We start from the raw sequence: 21,688 nt of genomic DNA, 5'->3' as shown, positions 1-21,688 counted from the left end.
GGTTTAGATAACTGTTCGATTTTAGCTTTATGGCGGAGGTACGTGAAATTTGTATGGCAAGCGGTATTTCTCAGACTGCTTTATCAATCACGCTGAGTTCACAAGGGTGTAGTAGTGACGTAATTGCCATATGAATAACTTTCAGATGTAAATACACGTTATCTCGCGCGTCATACCACATTGTCAATGCCTCATTCACTCACGTGCTCTCGGCGACAGAGACAGCTTCCTTGGTGCTTGTGTGGTACTTCTTGACTTCAACATCGCGTATTTCGCTCAGTCAGGTAGGACTGTAGGTACTAGACTGACTGAGCGTGAAGGAAGTTGGAGACTGGAAAAGAAAGATTCCAATTTTTGCTGAACATGCTCTGAATGAATGTCATTCATATTATGTAGAATGTGATGGTCTCCATAAAGTAACTAAAGGCAGAAAACTAACATTACTTGAACTCAACATCCTCTGAATGAACATCATTCATATGATGTGAAATGTGGTGTCCTCCACAAACAATACTTAAAATTCTGACCATTAATATATACCACTCAAAGAATTCTGACGTGGTCCTTAATAATCAAACACAGTTCTACTACACACCCTAGCCAAAGCAGCAGGAGCCGGTTATGATTTCTGTCACCATTAGATAGTAAGCTTCCTATAACTGTTCCACACCCATATTCCACAGACTCCTCCCTACCCCCTCCCCCACTTTTCCGGTCTGTTCGTCACGTTCACCAGTTTGTCCAAGTGACACAGTAGCCTGTGCCATTACTCATTTGTAAAGCATTTTTGGCTTAAACATTCACATAGCATTAATATTTGAATATACTGCAAAGTAACGTTTATTTCTTGCAAGTCCCTTTAGATAGTATATTATGTTTGAGTTTCCTGTCGATGTAGGTACAAAATATCACCTATCTTTGTACAACAATCTTTATACAGTTATGAATTCTCACTGAAGCTGTGTGGACCATCTGTTTAGCGTTAGGTTATCTGACTATGGCCTAGCAAGCCGAAAGTCGGTTAATAACGAACTATTAAATAACTATTATTGTGGAACGTTATAACTGTGTGTTCAGGTGGTTAATACGTCTATGTTCCTCCATGAACCGACGGAATATTCCATAAATAGATATAAATCATCGAATTATTTCTTAACTCAGATTACAGGTAGTTAATGTGGGTACAGTTATTGACGTGGCAAACGTCAGTACATGCGAGCGGTTCAGTGAAGTTGCTTACATCAGCTACTAGGGAAGGTGCGGTTGGACCCTGGTTTAGAACTCTGTTCCTTCAGTTGCCTGTTTGCAGGTGCGAAATATTTCAATGTGACGCAATGGAGTAGATGACTGTCTACATCTTCAGACACGACTGCCTTTGATGGAACTGCACCACGGCACGTACTACGAATAGAAACTTGGAGAAATGCTCTATTTAGTCATCTGTGTCACTTTTCTGCATGTATTCTGTAAGGTGTCAGGCAAATCCAACACCTTCCATGAAAACCCTGACATGATAAGCAAATCCAGTAGTATGTCACATAGCACCGAATAAATCGTGACATTAAATTAACCAAATCAATACGAGTAACGAGTGAGCAAATGGAATACCACAGACTAACACAAGAATGCCTAAATGCATTTCATAACATCCCACCGTGAGACAGACGCAGTTCAGAGGGGAGAAACGAGAACAGAAGCCGAGAGCAGAACCGTGTTAAGTTAGAAGGCCCTACGATAAGGAACGGACACCCATGTCGCCAGCTAACCACCAGGTCCACCCCCCAGCCCATGTTAAAAGCTAGAGCCCTCCAGAAGAACAGTATAGATCTTACGATAACACTAAAAGGGCCACACCAGCCGCAAGTTTTAGCGTGAGACTTTTTCGCTTCTCTGTTACATTGCAAACTTTAAAAACATTGCCCCACCACGAAAAGTATAACGTTTCTCATTGGATAGACAGAATTTTTGTAGGCAGAGCTTAAGGTTAACTTTGAGACCCTGATTGGTCAGATGAAAACACAGCCAGACAGTTTTTTTTAAAACAAACTTCGGTTAATTGTAGTAAGGAGAAGTTAGGATAGAGTTGCTTCCGAGACGGAGAGCTAGATGGAGCTGCGCTGGCCACCGCCCACTGATGAACACCGACAAGGTAATGAACGCACGCGATGCCGCATTTTTGAGCACATAAGGCTTCACTCAGAACAGCAGAAGTCTCATCTGTTACATCCCCTTTTTACGTAATACTAGTATCGATCATCAATTGAAGCTCATGGTATTCACATTTGCTACGTAAGTTAAAATCTGAAACGCGATGATTATTCTGTTATATAATTACTGAGAAGCCACATCAGCCACTGTAATTTACGACAAGTTAGATAAGTAATTAAAGATAATTGAGGGTCACTGTAGACCATTTTGATAGTTTTCTCTTTTGCGAAACTTAATTTAAACCTAGATTATAGATGTGATATGGCATAGGTCATCCTTCGTTCCATTGTAGAACTTGGAAGCCCATTCAGGGAATATTCGTTCACATGTTTGTTGAATGCAGTTGGTTTTAATCATCCTGTATTAAAACGTTTCCTTTTATCAATAGTGCAATTTATAAACAATGTTTTGTGAGTAGAATAAAATTTCCAATGGTAAATTTAACTGCTTTTTCGACGTTATTTTACCAGCTAACTAAAAATAGGAAAGCCTTGAACCCCTTCCACTAAATTTAGTTAGTATTAAGATTCTTTTACAGGGAGTGCAGTGGAGCTGATGCTGAAATCATTAAGTATTTGGTTATATCATCGCTAGTCTCACCGAACTCTACTGAACTCTACATGTGATGTGTGGTCTGGCGTCTCCTTAACAGCAACAGGTCCCAGGTTCAAGCTAGTCAATTCCCTAAAAAACACGCTCCGAGCGTCGTTGCGCGAAAGTGGTAGGGAGACACGACATAGAACAACAGACACCATGCAGAATGTTAGAGAATGACGACCCTGCCAGGATGGTAAAATACCATGATTGAAGGTCGACCACATGCCTAACAAGGTCAGAAAAATATCCTGTTGAAAAATTTTCGTAGTAAAAATTTTTTTCCTACAGTTACACATAGTCGAAAACAGTAGCTGCAGCGATCGATAGTAAAAGTATTCAATAAAAAGTGAGACATTCTAGCAGAGACAATAGCATAATTGAGTTATGAATTTCAAAAATTGTTAGAATTAATTTTTCTCTCCAATGCAAGCGCACAGGTGGCGGATACATCGTTGAGAAATTGGTTCTGACCCAACAAGTAAGTGAATGGATTGTCAAGTCGTGTGTGCAAAAAGTTTATGAAACGAAAAATGGTTCAAATGGCTCTGAGCACTATGGGACTCAACTGCTGAGGTCATTAGTCCCCTAGAACTTAGAACTAGTTAAACCTAACTAACCTAAGGACATCACAAACATCCATGCCTGAGGCAGGATTCGAACCTGCGACCGTAGCGGTCTTGCGGTTCCAGACTGCAGCGCCTTTAACCGCACGGCCACTTTGGCCGGCGTTTATGAAACGAGTGAGATCGTATGAGCGCATGTTGAGGCGAAGTAGGGCGCGTGAATTGCTTTTAAAACAGAAAATAAGGGATTCGGAAAGATTAGCAATGGCAGATAGAGACCTTGACCGAATTGAGGTAGAGACCCAACATGAAGATGGACAGAGAATAGAGGACAGTACAACAGACGATGCAGTATCGCGAGAAATAGGACAGATAACGCACCATAACGAGGATAATGTACGCCAAGGCACAGAAATCCTAGGTCAGCATACGACAGAGGAGCAGGAAAGTAGAGAGACAGCCGATGAGGATTCTAACTTGCGTCTTGAATACGTAGAACCCATAGTACAAGTAATCTGAGCCCCCTCACCACAGAGTACAAGGAAATCGAGCAGAAACGTGTCACCGCACAGTTCAATGCAGTCGGTTGCAAACCGACACTTGGGCGAAAACACAGAGCGTAGGACGTGGGAAGAAAACGCAATAGGACCCACCAATCTGGCAGAATTATTACAATTAATGACGGAAACCATGACAAGACAAAATAAAGAAATTGCGAACCAAATTAAAATTCAGAATGCAGAAACGACGAACCAAATTGCAGAAATCACGAGACAAATGCGTGAGATTAAAGAACAGAACAAAAAAAATCAGTTACGCCTAAGTCATATTGAAGACGAGGCAAAAGAATCTCGAGAAGTGATGGGAAACTTAGTAACAGGTCACAATCAATTGAGAACAGACATTGACAAGGTACAAGCGGACGTACAAACATTGCGTAATGACACTCAGGACGAGATCAAAACATTACGTAACAACACCCAGGGAGAAGTCAAGAAACTAGAGAAACAAGCAGCAGGTACAGCGCGTGAAATTGTTGAAAACGGTGTGTTACACAAACGTATCACAAAAGCAGCGCTGAAAAGATATGATAACCGCATAGCCAAAATAGAAGCGCAAACGAAGCGACAATTTCAGAAATTGCGAACAGAGTTGTTGCAAACTATCGAAGAGCGTAGTGAACAGGATCGAACAAGCACTGAGTCTGCAACCACACCCGTATCTGTAACAGCACCGGAAAAAACAAGCAATTAACGAAGATATCATGCATTTTCGATTCCAATCACAGGCGGAAAATAACATACGTGAAATCAGACAGCCTGCACCGCAACAAACACGATTCGGAATTCTTGATGAACAAACAGCACCACAAACACATGCAGAACCACAAATGTATGTGTCAAGACAGTTTGGATCGTGCAATGAAGCAGTAAGGTTAGCCAGGCAAGATACCGAACCAATACCTGACAATGGAAAGCCAGGTCGCGGAGAGTACAGTGCAATGCATTCAGCTACACGTTCACAACCGATGGATGAAAATTATTGCGTACCACTCCAACGACACTACGCAAGGGTAGGCGAAAGTTACAGTGGACAATATCCATTGGATCTACCACAAACGGAAAGAACGACAGGAGAAATGATCAGAAACAAAAGTGGCGAAGAATCGCGAATTTCATATGGAACTATAACGAAGTACGACAACGATCATTTCCTCACAGTCAGAAAATTTCAGCGCTTTCTAGAAGGAAACTCATTACATCCACGAACATTTTGAAAGGCTACAGTACCGCCCGACATTGAAAATAGGTACAACATACTTCATTATTCTTGTCTGAACAACATATTTTTTCTAATAATAACTCAATTTCAATTAATACAGCGAAGCCAGATACCAGTGTGGGAAAGAATGACTATTTATTTAATTGATCACATGTGCACTCCCTAAAAATAAATCCCTACATCCAGTTTGGTGAGATCTGTTAAATGAATGAATGTATGGTCGTCTGCTAACTGCAGATAGTGAATGTGAATATATGATCATCTTTGAGACGATCCTTTGGCCACCTTTGGTGGGACCAAAGAGATGAAATTTACCTGAGCTTTGAGCGACTGAAATATGGCTGACCAATACGGTAGCAAGGTGCTCCCCCACTTCGACAGAGGTGCCAGAGGACCTGAAGAACGGACATGTTTCAGCACTCTGCTGCTGGATCTTGTGCTGTTAAGACCTGTCTTGGGAATGTGGAATATTTAAGAGTAGTTTGAAATAATAATTTCTCTATTTCAGGAACTTTTGTGGGGAGAATTAAACGTCTGGCAGGTAATATTAATGGGATCATAGTAATCTTCGGAAGTGACCAACGGTCACAATGAAACCATGTGTAGCAATAAGTTGAAATACTTCCGTGTGCTTAAGTTAAGCTGAATTACTAGCATGTGTACAATAAGTCGAAATATTTAAGAAATAGCGTGTGTCCCATAAGTTGAAATATTTAAGAACTCTAGTTCCCTTAGAATACCATTAAATGCTTCGACGTCATTGCCTCCGCGCCCTACTAATGATTGCTGGTATTTCAATGGTAACTTTATCGCGCATAATTTAATAAACTCTCCTTAACTGTATGGTACATCTAAGCATTGATTTTTCTTTGCCATTAATTCGAAAAATTTCACGGGACTCTTCTCTCCTGAATTTTCAAAATATGGGTTCTGTAATATTTCGTACTTCACTCTGTTCTATGCTTCGCTGGACCAATATCGTGAGAGAAACTTCTCTCTGAAATCTTCGTACGATCGGCATGTCGCTGCAACATTCTGCATGGTTTCTGCGACTGTTCGTGACATGTGTGAACATATAAAGTCTAATTTGTGTGCTAGCGTCCTGTGTTCTGGTAATCCTACTCGGAATTGATCAATAAATTGAGAGGCTCCCACATGCCTTGCTCATACTGTGGCATCAAGCAGTCAGGCCTGCAAGATGAGTGGTCTGCCAAGCGAGTGGATTCATTCTTGTTTATCGAGTAACATGAACTCTCGTACTCACAATTAAGTTACAAATTATCCTCCTGTATGAATCATACGCAACGGAAACGCACAACTGACTATCATTAATTTACAGAACTCTGGCGTGTGAAGGACTTGAAATTAGAGACGAGTACTTCCACGTGGTGAGTACTGTGTGAGTCTCAATCTGTGTATGAGACAAAGGATAAAGAGAAGTACTCGTCCATGGTATCAGTTGAGAACTCGCGTGTGTGATGAATATGTTCTTAATATTACTTTGCGTGATATGATTCCGTGTGACGCTAGATTCAAACTCTGAGAGAGAAGCAAGGTGAGTCGGCCGTCTATCCAGCAACGCCACTTGGCTTGCATTGCACAGGAAGACGTGCATATATCTCCAGAGTTCATAGTAGGAAAGTAGAATTACAAAGTGGGGCAGTGTCGTGTGAAACTGGGATAAATACGAATTGAAGTGGGAAAGCTGAAAGTGGTAGTGTTGTGACTATTTATTGTATTGTATTCCATGTTGTAGTATGGTGTATGTCATGTAATTTGAGTACGTGTGGTTTGCATGGGAGAGTAGCAAGGTAGTTTCAAAAGATTAGTGGGTTATGCTTGTTCCTTCTGTACCGCTCGATCTGGAGGAAAGTTTCATGATGATGATTGTGAGAGTCGAAGTGTGAGATATAACAAAAGATCCACCATCCTATCCAGAAAGGGCACTGTAGCGTTAAATAATTACGAGACCATAATATAGAGATTCACCAATGTAAAGCCATGCCCACTGGGCGGAATTTCTCTCGTGTTATTGTTGTAGGTTGTAGAATTTGTGTGTTTAGGTTATAGAATTTATCGGAATAAATGAGATAGTGAAAATAAAAAGATTGGTGGCCTTTTCCTTCGAATTGTATGTTGTCATGATATCCAGAATTTATAATGTGTGCGCCACTCATATTCAGTGCGATGGCCACGTGTTGATAAAAGCCGTTAAATAAAAGACAAAAAGAAAATGTGGTATTGCCAGTGCGTAGTGAACAGTCATAGTTCTGTAAATTACTGATAGTCAGATGTGCGTTTCCGTTGCGTATGATTCATACAGGAGGATAATTTGTAACTTAATTGTGAGTACGAGAGTTCATGTTACTCGATAAACAAGAATGAATCCACTCGCTTGGCAGACCACTCATCTTGCAGGCCTGACTGCTTGATGCCACAGTATGAGCAAGGCATGTGGGAGCCTCTCAATTTATTGATCAATTCCGAGTAGGATTACCAGAACACAGGACGCTAGCACACAAATTAGACTTTATATGTTCACACATGTCACGAACAGTCGCAGAAACCATGCAGAATGTTGCAGCGACATGCCGATCGTACGAAGATTTCAGAGAGAAGTTTCTCTCACGATATTGGTCCAGCGAAGCATAGAACAGAGTGAAGTACGAAATATTACAGAACCCATATTTTGAAAATTCAGGAGAGAAGAGTCCCGTGAAATTTTTCGAATTAATGGCAAAGAAAAATCAATGCTTAGATGTACCATACAGTTAAGGAGAGTTTATTAAATTATGCACGATAAAGTTACCATTGAAATACCAGCAATCATTAGTAGGGCGCGGAGGCAATGACGTCGAAGCATTTAATGGTATTCTAAGGGAACTAGAGTTCATATTTTCGGAAGATGACGCAAGAAAAAGACGAAGCGCACGTGAAAAAGAAAGCAAAAAGCAGTGGAATCCACAAGACACAGTACGAAGAAACAATAATTACGTACCATGTGATAACTTCACACCAAGAAACGACAATAGATTTCAACAAAGAACCGGTTATGGATTTAGAAGAGAATTCGGCAATAACTATAATTCACCCAGGAACGGCAACAACTATTACAGAGGGAATAACGACAACCGGAACGGGTATTGGAGCGCCAATAGACCGACAAATTATCAACAAAGAAACCACTATCAACAAGCTGAACAAGAAAAGAGAATAGAGATAGAAGCGGTGGAGGTAAGACCACCAAACCCCGATAAACCTTCGAATTGACAGCTAAGCGCCCATGCCAAAGAGAATGACGCACCGACCCAGGACAATTGCAGCACATTGAACAGAGAAGTAAATACCTTATCACGAGAAGAGAAGAAGGAAGAAACAAATCCGCAGGGACCAGATGAAAAGTAAGGCAGGAAAATAACAATATTGTATTGGGATGAAATTAATTGGGAGAATACTGACGAGGAAGATGAATTACCAGAGGCATGCACAACGAATGTAGGAGGAAAGGACGAAGTAATGAGCATTGCAGAGCTATTTGAGATGGAAACCAGGGAAAGCGAATTCAATGAGGATAACGCGCAGTCGACAGAAGTTGAAAATAAGTTACTAGTGGGCACACAACCCAACGTATATAATGAAGGATGTTATGAAGCGATAATTAGAGCATTTAGATGCAATTATGTGGAAGTAGCGACGAAGAAGGAGAAGATAGACAAGGATGAGGAAAAAGTAGAGGATGTTGAAGGAAGTGTAAATGATGGAAGAAATAGAGAAGAGGAAATAAAAAGAGAGAGAAGTAGCAGTCGAAGCTTATCCTACAGAAAGTTCGAATTCAAAGGGGAAATTCCTGAAAAGACTCATGTATGATTCAGTGAAGGGTTCATTGATGCAAGAGGAAGAAGAACAGAACCAACCCTTTCAAATTCAACCAATTGTGAAGGCCATGTTAAAGCATATCCCAGTCAATATTGTAATTGATAGTGGAAGTGAACTGACTGCGATCTCAGAAAATTTATTTATGCAGTGTAATGCCAATGAGGAATTGCCAGTTCTGAAAACACGTAAGATTAAAGTAAGAGCTCCTATTAGAAACAATGCTGCGGAAGTTACGAGACAAACGAGGTTAACTCTTTCGTGTCAAGGTCAAAAGATCGAAGCCAACTTCATGATTACACCTAAACTAACTGTAGATTAGATTATAGGTGCAGATTATTTAAATGAGAGACAAGCGATAATAGATATGGGGAAAGGTAGCATAACATTTGGAGATGTCACACTTCTCTTTGAGCAAAAGCTAAAATTAGAAGAAAAACAAGTTATAAACAACTACACTATGACAGCATTGAGAAACATAGGCAAAGAACAGGACAAGGATCCCGAAATACTAAGAATCAAACACAAGTGAAGAAGTAAGGACTTTCCAGACATTCGACAGCACTATCTCGCAAAAAACAATGTTTTATTTTTTAGACAAAATGTTGCAACGAATGAATGGATAATTTATATCCCAGATGAACTAATTAATAAGAACATATGGTATACACATTTAAGTAAGGACATGTCATAATTAGCTGAATTGCTCATGATAATGCTGTGGAACTAATGAAACCAAAAACAGGCAAAACCTTAGAACTTGAAATTGTGAGCCATATCAAAAAGTTTGAAGATTAATTTTATTACTGGTAAATAATCATCACAATATTTCAATATTATGTTGCAGATGAGATCGCCAGGAGAAAGAAGAATGAAGAGAGAGGAAGGTGGGAAAAAGGAAGTAGTTTCTATAAAAATAAAAACAAAAATAACACCAATAGTACCATAGATTAAGGTGAAGGGATAAAGTGTAAATAGTCTAACAGCATGAAATACTAAAATGCTATACACCACGACACTACACAAAAATAAAAAACGAATTTGAGGATTCTTGTAGAAGTTAAGACTCAAAATATCTTAGAATTGTAGCATGGAAAGGGCGCCAAAATTTGTAAAGCTTTTAAGAAGGCGTAAAACGATGTAGGTACTAGACATATGTTAGATGATTATAAGTCAAACTTTTTGTAAGAACCATTATAAAAACTAAAGCAAAGACCAGATACAATGACCCACAAGATGCAACGCATGAAGTATCAAGAAAGAAAAGGACGTAATTAGCAAGACATGATTCCTACAAGGCAGAAGCATCGAGAGAAGGGAAAGAACAGCAAGACCAACAGAGGGCCCTTGTATCGGAAGTGGGCAGTAAACCTGCCCACTAAGTGGAATCCTGCTGTGACAGAACACCATGGAAGGCCAAGAGAGTCTTGGAATGCCCTGACTCATCGGAGCGAGCAAAATACTGCCCGACGAGAAGACGGCCTGGGCAAGCCACCACTGGCAAAAAAATATGCGTAAAAGTCACACTACTGCTATTAAACAGCATGCTGATGCACGGAACTGAAGAAAACTTCCACAAAGTAGAAATGACACGCCCAAACAATTTATGAAACTGTTACTAAGAGGAGAACTTCAAAGCGACTAGTTATCAATAAATATTTCCATATCCTGCCCAGAGAAGAACCAAGAAGCAAGTAAGAAGCAGAGAAAAAGCAGGACAAACAGAAGTTGAAGATTCGCAAAGTAGAGACCAAGAAAGAAGATGGGTGAAGAATAGACGACATACCTTCCCAAAGTCCTATCCTATTGTAAACTAGTCATCTGCGAAACATTACAACAATAAACGACCGCTTTCAGCGACACATAACGATGACTTTCACGCATACAAAGCCAGTAAACCACGAGATTCTGCACTCACAGCTCCATTCCATCATGGGACCTCCACAACAGCAACACACACTTGCAAAGCCAACAAGGAACGACGAACAAAGCTGTACATCAAATACTTGCCCACATCCATCTCGCTCAAGTCCATCACCTTCGTGCAAAAACATTCGCCAACCTCATGCTTAAATATTCATAGGATTGTGTGAATGTGTGAAATCAAATTATGTGATGTAGGAATTGTGCAAAAGAAATGTGTGAAAAACTAAATAAAAAAAGCACACCAGACAGCTAATAAACTACAAAATAACAGTCACTGACTATGGACTTAAGTAAAAAATAGACTATCGATAAAAATAAGTCATTAGTTCTGAAATGGACAGTATATAAAGAATAAAACTATATGCCACTTATTTTCTCCTCATAGAAATAAAAGAATAACTATATTTTACTTATTTTCTCCTGATAAAAACAAAGAATAAAAAATTATCTTGTTGGATGTTATTATCCCAACAAATGGTACAAATGTTAAAAAAAGGGAAATCTCAATACTTGTGTATGTATATTTCTTTGTCAAAGCAATTCTTGGAAATAATTCTTATTTGTTAGTGTAACAATGTTGAAATGAGTGTCTAGAAACGAAAACATTTTACTTGTACAGGATATTTAGAAAATGTGTTAGGAGTAGATTTTACTTAGTTACTACATTTATTAAAAAAATATTTCTAAGAAAATCGATGTGAAAGACTCCTCACTTTCGATAACAAACTTCTTAAAAAACAAACTTCACACTTAAATAAAGAAAGAATGTAATTAAAAATAAATATTAATAATAATAGCATAAAATATTCTTCTCTTGTCAATATAAACATATTTTTGAGAATAATGTGGAAGAATATAAAAATATAAATTAGTAATACAAACTAGCATAGAACCAGAATAATGTGGCTGGACAGTAGGCAACAACATTTAGATAAAGGAATAACTTTTGACTGACTTAGACAACGATTCAATCATTGCCTAACTTCAGTCCAAAAATTTAGTTTGAAGGGTGGTGATAAGTAAGGTGTCAGGCAAATCCAACACCTTCCATGAAAACCCTGACATGATAAGCAAATCTAGTAGTGTGTCACATAGCTCTGAATAAATCGTGACATTAAATTAACCAAAGTAATACGAGTAACGAGTGAGCAAATGGAATACCACAGACTAACACAAGAATGCCTAAATGCATGTCATACCTTCCCACCATGAGACAGACGAAGTTCCGAGGGGAGAAACGAGAACAGAAGCCGAGAGCAGAACTGTGTTATGCTAGAAGGCCCTACGATAAGGGACGGACAGCCACGTCGCCAGCTAACCACCAGGACCACCCCCCAGCCCATGTTAAAAGCTAGAGCCCTCCAGAAGAACAGTATAGATCTTACGATAACACTAAAAGGGCCACACCAGCCGCAATTTTTAGCATTAGACTTTTTCGCGTCTTTGTTATGTTGGAAACCTAAAAACAATGCCCCACCACGAAAAGTATAACGTTCCTCATTGGATAGGCAGAATTTTTGTAGGCGGAGGTAAAGGTTAACATTGAGACCCTGATTGGTCAGATGAAAACACAGCCTGACAGTTTTTTTTAAAACAAACTTCGGTTAATTGTAGTAAGGAGAAGTTAGGAAAGAGTTGCTTCCGAGACGGAGAGCTGGATGGAGCTGCGCTGGCCACCGCCCACTGACGAACACCGACAAGGTAATGAACGCACGCGATGCCGCATTTTTGAGCACATAAGGCTTCAATCAGAACAGCAGAAGTCTCATCTGTTACATCCCCTTTTTACGTAATACTAGTGTCGATCGTCAATTGAAGCTCATGGTATTCACATTTGCTACGTAAGTTAAAATCTGAAACTCGATGATTATTCTGTTATACACTCCTGGAAATGGAAAAAAGAACACATTGACACCGGTGTGTCAGACCCACCATACTTGCTCCGGACACTGCGAGAGGGCTGTACAAGCAATGATCACACGCACGGCACAGCGGACACACCAGGAACCGCGGTGTTGGCCGTCGAATGGCGCTAGCTGCGCAGCATTTGTGCACCGCCGCCGTCAGTGTCAGCCAGTTTGCCGTGGCATACGGAGCTCCATCGCAGTCTTTAACACTGGTAGCATGCCGCGACAGCGTGGACGTGAACCGTATGTGCAGTTGACGGACTTTGAGCGAGGGCGTATAGTGGGCATGCGGGAGGCCGGGTGGACGTACCGCCGAATTGCTCAACACGTGGGGCGTGAGGTCTCCACAGTACATCGATGTTGTCGCCAGTGGTCGGCGGAAGGTGCACGTGCTCGTCGACCTGGGACCGGACCGCAGCGACGCACGGATGCACGCCAAGACCGTAGGATCCTACGCAGTGCCGTAGGGGACCGCACCGCCACTTCCCAGCAAATTAGGGACACTGTTGCTCCTGGGGTATCGGCGAGGACCATTCGCAACCGTCTCCATGAAGCTGGGCTACGGTCCCGCACACCGTTAGGCCGTCTTCCGCTCACGCCCCAACATCGTGCAGCCCGCCTCCAGTGGTGTCGCGACAGGCGTGAATGGAGGGACGAATGGAGACGTGTCGTCTTCAGCGATGAGAGTGGCTTCTGCTCTGGTGCCAATGATGGTCGTATGCGTGTTTGGTGCCGTGCAGGTGAGCGCCACAATCAGGACTGCATACGACCGAGACACACAGGGCCTACACCCGGCATCATGGTGTGGGGAGCGATCTCCTACACTGGCTGTACACCACTGGTGATCGTCGAGGGGACACTGAATAGTGCACGGTACATCCAAACCGTCATCGAACCCATCGTTCTACCATTCCTAGACCGGCAAGGGAACTTGCTGTTCCAACAGGACAATGCACGTCCGCATGTATCCCGTGCCACCCAACGTGCTCTAGAAGGTGTAAGTCAACTACCCTGGCCAGCAAGATCTCCGGATCTGTCCCCCATTGAGCATGTTTGGGACTGGATGAAGCGTCGTCTCACGCGGTCTGCACGTCCAGCACGAACGCTGGTCCAACTGAGGCGCCAGGTGGAAATGGCATGGCAAGCCGTTCCACAGGACTACATCCAGCATCTCTAAAATCATCTCCATGGGAGAATAGCAGCCTGCATTGCTGCGAAAGGTGGATATACGCTGTACTAGTGCCGACATTGTGCATGCTCTGTTGCCTGTGTCTATGTGCCTGTGGTTCTGTCAGTGTGATCATGTGATGTATCTGACCCCAGGAATGTGTCAATAAAGTTTCCCCTTCCTGGGACAATGAATTCACGGTGTTCTTATTTCAATTTCCAGGAGTGTATAATTACTGAGAAGCCACATCAGCCACTGTAATTTACAACAAGTTAGATAAGTAATTAAAGATAATTGAGGGTCACTGTAGACCATTTTGATAGTTTTCTCTTTTGTGAAACTTAATTTAAACCTAGATTATAGATGTGATATGGCATAGGTCATCCTTCGATCCATTGTAGAACTTGGAAACCCATTCAGGGAATATTCGTTCACATTTTTGTTGAACGCAGTTGGTTTTTAACATCCTGTATTAATACATTTCCTTTTACCAATAGTGCAATTTATAAACAATGTTTTGTGAGTAGAATAAAATTTCCAATGGTAAATTTAACTGCTTTTTCGACGTTATTTTACCAGCTAACTAAAAATAGGAAAGCCTTGAACCCCTTCCACTAAATTTAGTTAGTATTAAGATTCTTTTACAGGGAGTGTAGTGGAGCTGACGCTGAAATCATTAAGTGTTTGGTTATATCATCGCTAGTCTCACTGAACTCTTCTGAACTCTACATGCGATGTGTGGTCTGGCGTCTCCTTACCAGCAACAGGTTCCAGGTTCAAACTAGTCAATTCCCTAAAAAACACGCTCCGATCGTCGTTGCGCGAAAGTGGTAGGGAGACACGACATAGAACAACAGACACCACGCAGAATGTTAGAATTCTAGTATTTGGACAGTTGTCTTCTTAAAGCCTGGAACCACTTATGACTAAAACATTTTTTTTTTTAGTCCATTTCGGATAAGGGCCTTCATCAACTCACGGATACCATTGCATCAGGTTAAAGGAAGGTTACTTGACGTCGAGCATGTAGTTATTAATAGCTGCACCATCTGTTCCCGTACACTTTGCTTTTGCTTCACGCCTTTGTCCCTCAGATCGCAGGATCGTCGTGGTTTCAACGGATTTGGCAAGGTTAGTGTGAAGGGGTGGCCAGATGCCCTTCCTGCCCCATACCGGCCACGATGGAATCAATGTACCCCAGCGGTCTGCATCTAGCGCAAATCATGAAATAATGTGAACATGTTTAAACTGTCCAACTGTCTGCGAGTCATGTAACTGATGTGGGATGTGGGGACCAGCCCAGTATTCACTTAACACGATGTGGAAAACCGCCTAAAAACCACATCCCGGCTGGCTGGCGCACCAGCCCTCGTCGTTAATCCGACAGGCGGATTCGATCTGGGGCCGGCTCACCTACCCGAGTCCATGAAGCAGCGCATTAGAGCTCTCGGCTAAGCTGGCGGGTCATCTGTCACTTAAACTGGTGTCCCCAAAAGCGATATGCTTTGGGGACAGGTTGCCTACAAAACGGAAATAAGTATAGTAAACAAGGGCTCTATAACGCATACCTTAAGAGATATGAGTACCTGTTCATCTTCGATACTAAGAAACACGTCTCTTCTACTACAAGCTGTTCACTTTTTATATTTTGGGAGGAAGTAGTGTGGACCACAATAAGAAAAAGAATGTCTAGTAAACATGGGCTCTGAAATGCATATCTCAAGGGCAATGAGCACTTGTTCAGTAGAAGATAAGTGTTTCACACTAGCAAAGATGGGCAGGTGCTTATATCTCTTAAAGAACGCATTGTAGACCTCTAATTTATTGGTATTTTATTATTTTATTTGTTTTGCCTAATACTTCCTCCTCCCAAAATAAGGAAAGCAACAACCTTGCAGTAGAAGAAATCTATTTCATAGGATCCAAGATGAACAAGTGCTGTTAAAGTAGGAGTGTAAGAGCCTATTTTTACTGGACTTGTTTACTTATTTCTATATAAGGAACCAGTCTCTCAAGTTTGTCAGTGTGTTCTTGGAAAATTCTGTATATATGTCCATTGTCTTAAACATAGTTTAGTCAGATTAAAAATGGCTCTGAGCACTATGGGACTTAACTTCTGAGGTCATCAGTCCCCTAGAACTTAGAACTACTTAAACCCAACTAACCTAAGGACATCCCACACATCCATGCCTGAGGCAGGATACGAACCTGCGACCGTAGTGGTCTTAGTCAGTTTAATGTGGCCACAATCTGTGTTCCCCATCTTAGTGCTATTAATCACTCACAGACAGCAGGTGGCAGCACTGGCGGTGGTGGTTATACAAAGCTTAATGGGGGACGCAGAAAATAGTGCAGTCGTCGTCGTAATGCGGAAACGGGGCGATTTAGCTTACGTCCGAAAGGACACGATCATTACCATTTGAGCCAAGTTTGGAGGCATTCCCAAACGGATATGTCTGTAAACTGTTCGCGTGCAGCGTTGGTTAAAGTGTAGTGTGCATGGCAATATGGTGCTATCTAAAAGCGGAGCCGAGGAAACTGTCGCACACGGACCATAGATGACAAGGGTCAACGATGGCTGCAGAGATATGCTGGGGACAATAGACTTTCAACTGTTGGGCAACTGACCACCACGATGAACCAAGGCCTACCAACTGTGTCTCCTCAACGACCTCTCAGAGAACGTTGCTGTGTATGTGCCTTTGAAGCAGAAGCCTGCTTCATGCACCCATGTCTAATGCTGTTCATCGGCGACGAAGGCTGCAATTTTGAAGTCAGTACCGTTACTGGACGTCGAGTGGCGACAAATTGCCTTTTAAGATGAATTACGTTTTATGGTCCACAGGACAAATGGCCGTTGGCGTGTACGGCCTGAAATGTCTGTAAGCAAACACCCTGTAACAATCGTCGGAAGGGTCCAGGTCGGAGATGAGAGTGTTATGGCCTGAAGAATATTTTCATGGCATTTCTGGACGGTTTCGTCAGTCTGGATAGTAAAACGGGTCCATCATTGGGGGTCACGTCCACCCCTACATGCAGTTTCGACTAGTGTCGGCACAATGGCATCTACCAGCAGGACAATTCAAAGTATCACACCCCTCGCCACTAAACTCCCCGGGTATGAACCTAACCTAGAATGTAGGGGTCAACCGCTATTGGGCTGTGCGCGCCGTCTATCATCAACCGAGAAACCTAGCGCAGCTGGGCACAGCACTGAAGTCGGCATGACTCCACATCCCTGTCGGCACCTTCCGGAATCTCATTGGCTCTTCCCGCACGTCTGGCGCCGCAGGGGGTGGTTATTCTGTCTTATGACAGATGGTAACATTATGTGACTAGACAGGTATTTTACAGCACTTCAGTATGTAGAACGCGAAATGTTTACAAAAGCTGCACAAAACACAATCTCATATCTAACAACAACAAAAACTGTAGAACATGATGGAAACTGCTTACTGCGGGCTCTAGTGCCCTTTCTTTAATATGATTCTGAAACCTGTGACTATGGTGATGTACTAACCAAAACGCATCGTGTGCTCGTAGGCATATTATCCTCTATGTACAACATTCTACCCTACATTGAAGATGTGCAGAACTGTTTACAGGAAACAAGTATACATCTGCGTGATTACCATGCAGGTGTGTGGGCCGTTAAGACACGGAACATACATTCTCGATTAAGCGCCATCACTTACCATGCGACTGTGCCATGGTCGCTAGAGGCATCATCCCGGTAGCGACTGGCCTCACGGGCATTATTTTACAATAACCGCATAATGGCGTATATTGGATCCTCCCAGCGAGCGAGTTGGCGGCGTTTCTATGCCAAGAACTGGGGCGTCCTCAGGCATGCCCCGTTCGACGTCACGGTAGGCAACCCAAAATGCTGAGCGCGCGTTCCATCCGCGCTGCAGAGGAATGCGAGCGAGGCAGCGGCAACAGATGCGCGGCCGCGCTATTACCTTGCCGAATGTGGGCGTCGTGCGTGAGCGTGCGGGTATGCGCATGTGCGTGCGTGCACGAGAGGCGTGGGCGGAGTGGGCCGCCGTAATGCGTGCGGTGCGGCACGCATCTGGCAGCGCTGCTCGCTAATACGCCGCGTGCCTGGACTGCGATAGGGCGGCGTGTGCCCGCCGGAGCCGGCTGGGTGCTCGCTAGCTGTTCTTTGCGGTTCCGCCTTCCCCTCACTTATGCTCCCTTTTTTTATTCCACCGCGGAAACTTTCCATATCGTTCCTTGAGCTCATCTGGGAGGCTTGTATCGTTGTTGTTATGCCCCTCTCATTTCATTTTTATTCCTCAAAATCCAGTTACTTCAAGGACGAAGCAGAATGCTCCTATAACTTCAGCCATGTTCGAGATGTTTTCTTCGGTGTTTGTGAGGGCCTTTGTTCCCGTAATTTTGATTTTACGTCCTAGTAGCCCCCTCTTCCGTTCCCCCTCCTGCCACGGTACCACCCTCCATCCCTTCCCCGCTCTCTCTCTCTCTCTCTCTCTCTCTCTCTCTCTTTCTCTCTCTTTCTCCCTCACACACAAACACACACACACACACACACACACACACACACACACACGCAAACGCAACGTGCATGTTGGCCATTCCGATACGTAGTATCATTATCACTAGTCATTTGGATCTCAATAAATGAGAATTAAGCTGCAAATATGTGATTAAGAGGGGTAGGACGTCAAACGGGCCGACTTCGAGCAGGAGAGGTACCACAGGACATTTTAATTTCCACTGTCTATACTTTTACAAATAAATTCATAAAACATTGACAGCATGACCAGGAAGGATTCAGGATTCACACTCGTAGCAGCGGAAGTTCAAAAACATTACAAAATAATTTTTTTTACATGTGAAATTTCATCATTTTTTCACTTACTATTGGCTGCATTTGTTGCTATTGGTACAATTTTCTTCATAAGTAAGAGAGACTGTTCGATGAATTTTACACAGCATACAAACCATACTTACAGGTGTCTGAAACTCTAGAATCTATTTAATTTATGAAAAAATGAATGAGCTGTTACGTTTTAAACTGTATGTTTAGAAAAAAATCAAATTTTGTAGTTAATTATCTCAATTTTTACCACAGTTTTTAATAAATTTGGAAAATTCTAGAGTTTCATACATATGTAAATATGGTTTGTATGCTGTGCAAAATTCATCAAAGAATCTCTGTTACTTGTGAAGAAAAATGTAGCAACAAATGCAGCCAATAGTAAGCGAAAAATTGATGAAATTTCACATGTAAAAAAATTTTTTTGGTATGTTTTTGAACTTCCGCTGCTATGAGCGTGAATCCCGAATCCTTCCTGGTCATGCTGACAAAGTTTTATGAATTTATTTGTAAAAGTATAGACAGTGGAAATTAAAATGTCCTGTGGTGCCTCTCCTGCTCCAAGTCGGCCCGTTTGACGACCTACCCCCCTTAACTGAATAGAAATGCCAGAAATGGGATTTACCGGCAGAGCAGTAACGCTTTATAAGCGATAGAGTTGGCGAGAGAACTTTTCTGATTACAACACATTGGACAGATTATTGGTACTGTAGTACAGGTTCTACGTGCATTCAAACCACAGAGCTATCACTGAGTTCCGTTTGGCGGAAAACCAGGCCGTCGCAGACATTTATAGGCGCTTGCAGAATGTCTTCCGAGACGTGGCTGAGAACAAAAGCAAGGAGCGAGGCGTGTGTCATTATTGCGACACAAGTCAGATTTCCCGCGGGCCGGCCAGTCGCACACAGCTGTTAGTCCTGCACATGTCGGAACGTGGGGACATTCTCACTCGAGATGATCGACGGATCACAATCAGACACCTCGCTGCACAACTAGACGTCTCGATTGGTAGTACTGACACACTCGTATACCAGTTGGTTCATTCAAAGGTATGTGCCCACTAGGTTTCTCGCCATCTAACCGAAAACCATAAAGAACAACGAAGGACCACCCGCACTGGGCTGCTGGCGCTTGACAAGTCTGATCTTGACAAATTTTTGTCCAGCATTGTCACAGGCGATGTAATATAGATTCACCACTTGTGACCGGAAACAAAACGGTAATCTGTGGAGTGGCGGTATACTGTCTGTCTAACGAGCCCGCCCGGTTAGTCGTGCGGTCTAACCTACGGCTTTCTGAATGGGGAAGGAGCGCATGGTCCCGGGCACGAATCCGCCGGGCGGATTTGTGTCGAGGTTCGGTGAGGCGGTCACTCTGTGGATGGTTTTTAGGTGGTTTTCCATCTGCCTCGGCGAAAGCGAGCTGGTTCCCTTAATCCGCCTCAGCTATACTATGTCGGCGATTGCTGCGCAAACTTTTCCACGTACGCTTACACCACCATTACTCCACCACGCAAACATAGGGGCTCCACTCCTCGTCTGGTGTGAGATGTTACCTGGGGGGGGGGGGGATGGTCCACCGGGGGCCGAACCGCACAATAACCTTGAAAGAGTGGTTCATGGTTCAGTGTGGGGCGGCGGAGGAGTGAAGTGGTCTGCGGTAATCGTCGTGGGGTCTCTAGGCCCCCAGTTAACATACAATACAATACAATACCTGTGTAGCGAGGAAAAGTGCGAAGCCGCATTCTCAGTCGGTAAAGTCTGAAGCGGTTGTTCTGCTTAATATCCTCCCTCATGGAGCAACGATCAGCTCGGAAGTGCAATGTGCTACCATCAGGAAACTCAAGAAACGACTTTAGTGTTCGTCGCCACGAAAATGCAAACGATCTTCTCCTTCTCCGTGACAACGCAAAGCCTCACACAAATCTGCGCAACCGAGTGGAGCTCACGAAACTTCACTGGTCCTTCTTCCTCATTCGCCCGACAGCCCAGATCTCGTGGCTTCTGAATTGCATCTGTTTGGTCCAATGAAGGAAGCACTCTGCGGAAAGCGGTACCTGGATCACTGGGAAGATTATTTGTGCTACATGGCGTTTACTCCAACATCGACCAGTAAGCTGGTACCATGCCGGCATACAGGCCCTCCCAGGAAGGTGACGTTAGGCTTTCGCAACTAACGGAGATTCCGTTAAAAAAGTGATTTTAGCCAAAAGAATGGGGAATAATATAGTGTATTTTCAGTTCTCTCTGAACAGTGGCGACATTAAGATGAGAAGAGCAATAGATTCTCCCATCTAGTGTGAAGTGCAGGCAGTATTTCCATTTCTTCATAGTGAGGTGGCCCCAAATGATTTCATGCAGCGCAAATGACATAACTGTCATGCGTAACAGCAAAGTACTGCATTGGTGTAGGAACTTCGAAGCATTACGTGCTGACGTGACGATACAGGAAACCAGGAAGGGAAGAGAGTGTCGACTAATGATTTTGTTCAATGAGTAGATCAGAAGATTCGAGAGAATCATCTACGGAGATAATTCAGAATAAGCGAAGAGGAATTTTGTCATCACGCGTTGTCCTTTTTCATAATATTCTCGTTGCCGGGCATCCACAACTATTACTAAAATTTCTCATGATGAGTAAGTCCGTTCCAGTTACACTTGACTAATCATTTATTTGGACAAAATCGTGCACGCAACCTGGGTGTTTTTTCAGTGAGGCCCCGGTGTGGTACTGGTTGATTAAGAGAATATTCTCATGCCCCACCCACACAAGATCTCGCATACTACTTGATAAATTTCCTTGATTTTCTACATGACTGGTA

Source organism: Schistocerca serialis, chromosome 7 (assembly GCF_023864345.2).
Source record: "Schistocerca serialis cubense isolate TAMUIC-IGC-003099 chromosome 7, iqSchSeri2.2, whole genome shotgun sequence".
NCBI classification, from domain to species: Eukaryota; Metazoa; Arthropoda; class Insecta; order Orthoptera; family Acrididae; genus Schistocerca; species Schistocerca serialis.
Note: the sequence above shows the minus strand (reverse complement) of the source record.